Source organism: Clinocottus analis, unplaced genomic scaffold, assembly GCF_023055335.1.
Source record: "Clinocottus analis isolate CAN_PGR_092001 unplaced genomic scaffold, fCliAna1.0.p SCAF_9, whole genome shotgun sequence".
Classification (NCBI taxonomy): domain Eukaryota; kingdom Metazoa; phylum Chordata; class Actinopteri; order Perciformes; family Cottidae; genus Clinocottus; species Clinocottus analis.
Window position 1 is genome coordinate 376,969 of NW_027176251.1, and position 3,032 is coordinate 380,000.

Sequence of the window (3,032 nt, forward strand, 5' to 3'; positions counted from 1 at the left end):
TTTGACACAATCTGCCTTAAAAATATGTTAAATTATGAAACAAATTCACAAAACAAGGGATATCATGTGACATAGTTGGATTTACAGTAAAATATGCAATCAAATCCACATAAAAATAAACACAACTATCGTTTTAGTTGTTATTTTCTGCACGTTAACGGCGTGAAACTCGATCCATCCGCCTCCACATTGAAATCACAGTCGTGACCTCGGAGGGAACAGGTGCAAACGCCGCCGCGACACGGCGTCAGATTGTTTCCGCCCGTATCCTGGTCCGTGTAATGGCCGGGCAGAAGTACCAAGACCAGGAACACAGCCAGGGAACAAGGAGCAAACACCAAGATTTACAAGACACATCGGGTTCACATTTTTTTTGGGGGGGGGGGACTTGGGAGTCTATACATACGGTCCTGAAACGGTTCAGTCCCCGCCGGTCAGTTGCTAAGGGAACACCTGCAGATAGCTAGTTAACTAAGTGCAGCGAAGATGCTCCCGTTGTGGCGATCAATTATGGATGAGCCGAGAGAACTTTGACATGTTAAACCACTTAGAGGGGCTGGAGAGGAGGAGAGGAGGAGCGGCGAGAGCGACGGGAGTGAGAGGAAGATGAAGAAGAAGAAGGGGAGAAAAAAATAGAAGGCTGGGTAGACTCATCTCAGACATTATTATCGTGGTATTGTTAAAGACTAGAAGGTCCACTTTCATTGGAGTTTACCGCGCGCCCTGCTTGGGATAATACATGAGGTCTAATGGTCTCGCCATAGCCGAAGGTGCTGATGCTGCGGGGGTTGAATAATGCATTTCAATGTCCACCTTCGTAACGCGTTCGATGCCGTGCGCGTGACATCTCCTGCGTGTCGTCTGAGTGATTAAAAAGTTGCCTTTGAGAGTCAGAAATGTGTGATATTTGTGAGATAAACAACAATGGCGTCCTGCTTTCTTGTTGTAAGCATTTAGATTGCGGCACATTGATATTTAAATACTGCAGAACTGGACAACTGACACAAGCCGCTAACTAGCTAACTTGTTAGCCAGTCGTAATTAGCTTGAAGGTTCAAAGTGTGCCACGTTATACTATGATTTGTCGAGTAAATATCAGTTAAGTTTGTGCGTGTGATGTGTCCTTCAGGTCCAACCAACTGTCGAGTGAATTTCCCTCGTCGATGAAATTTGATGCTAAGCCATTTTTGTAGCGACTTTGTTCCCACATTGTCGCGTAATGAGCGAGTCACTGAGCCGTGTAGATCAGGATAATAGTGTGAAACCACTGGTTGGACATGTGTATCGCATAACGCGTGTATAAAAACAACTCTGTAGCGCTACAAGAGGCCAACAAATACAAAGAGATGCATCTACATTAAAACGGATATACTTATTAGTCACAAGAAGAACTCCAGCATCTAAAACTTTCCCAAAGTCAAATGTATTTGTAAGTTTATCCAAATTTTGAAACACAGTAAATTATGTCATATAACTGGATTGCAAAATCAACACTGTTAGCACATTTGTTCTATATTTTCAAGTCTACTTATCGAGTAACAATTGCACTATTTCCCAAAATAATTGAATGGGTATAATCAACAATTTAATAAAGCTTAGTCCCTCTTAAACACTAACTTGCCTCCTCTTCCCTACTGACTTGTCCTTGAACACATGAGCCATGCATAGAGCTGAGATGATGACCGGCTTATTAATTAAATTAAAGGACTTAAGATGTTGACTATAGTTTGCATAATCTAGTAAATAAAAATATGTATCAACATCTTCAGCTTCAACGAACGTCTCCATTTGTGTTCCTGAAGCAAAAACCATAAAACCATAAAGGCTTTGAGGCCAAAAGAGAAGAGGAGGGAGGGGGAGAAAAATAATCATTGTGCAGTTCAAGTGAAGAAATAAGAAATACAGTGAGCGGATCGTTGGAGATCAATATTCCATTTGGACTCCAAGACTAGACTAGACAACAAATAGGTTCATGTTTCTGCTGGATAAGCATTGTGTGTGTGTGTGTGTGTGTGTGTGTGTGTGTGTGTGTGTGTGTGTGTGTGTGTGTGTGTGTGTGAATGCTTGGACATTATTTCTGTGACTGCAGAAAAAAGAAACACGGGCGCTGTTGGAGAGCCTGGGAGCTGCTCGGGGCTTCATGTCGCCGGGCGAGTCGACCTGCGCGGCTGTCTCCAGCTATTGTTTCTACGTTGTTGACTCGGAAAAACAACGCACGAGACGGTGGACCGCAAGACATCGCATGGACATCACTACATGAGTCTCACACTGGGGGAGGAGGAGGAAGAGGGGGTAAAATGGGACAAAGAGCCAGAAGTTGAAGCAAAAAGAACGACAGCGATTACGAGCTCAGACGTCGGTTTGACGGTTTTAATAAATGAGACTGAAGAGAAGAGTTACAGAAATGAAAGAGAGAGGAACCAGGAGACAAAATCTACACGTTCAAGAAGTCAATATGAGCGAGTTCTTCTTTCACCTGACGCTAACCCACATTGGGGAGTTTGAACACGGCAGAGGTCGACATCAGCACGGCCGCTGAACCACACTGGATGGAGGCGAGTTCCCCCGTCTCCGTGCTCACTCAACCCTCAGCCCCGTCCCGAACGCTCGGCACAACTCACTCTCGTCCCTGGTGATCTGAAGACACTCCGAACCCGATGTGTGAAGAAAGAAAAGGAATCGCTCGCTTAGGCCGAGGGAAATAACACCGAGAGCGGGAGGAAAACTCAAGGAGGTTATTGTTGCACAGCTCATTAAAGCAGTGTTTTGAAGAGGGCCGACTGTGGCTCAGTGGTTAGCACGCTAATCAGAGGACCGGTGGTTCGATCCCCGGCTTCTCTTGAACGAACCACTTAACCCTGAATTGCTCCCTGTTGCTGTGTATAGAGCACAAATGTGAGTCGCTTTGGATAAAAGCGTCATATAAATACTGCACATCATCCCTGTGCCGCCATCATCATCCTCAGAAGACGAAGCTTTGACATCCACAAGAAAGACAGTTCTAAGAGGGGTTTTGAGATCTAGACACATGT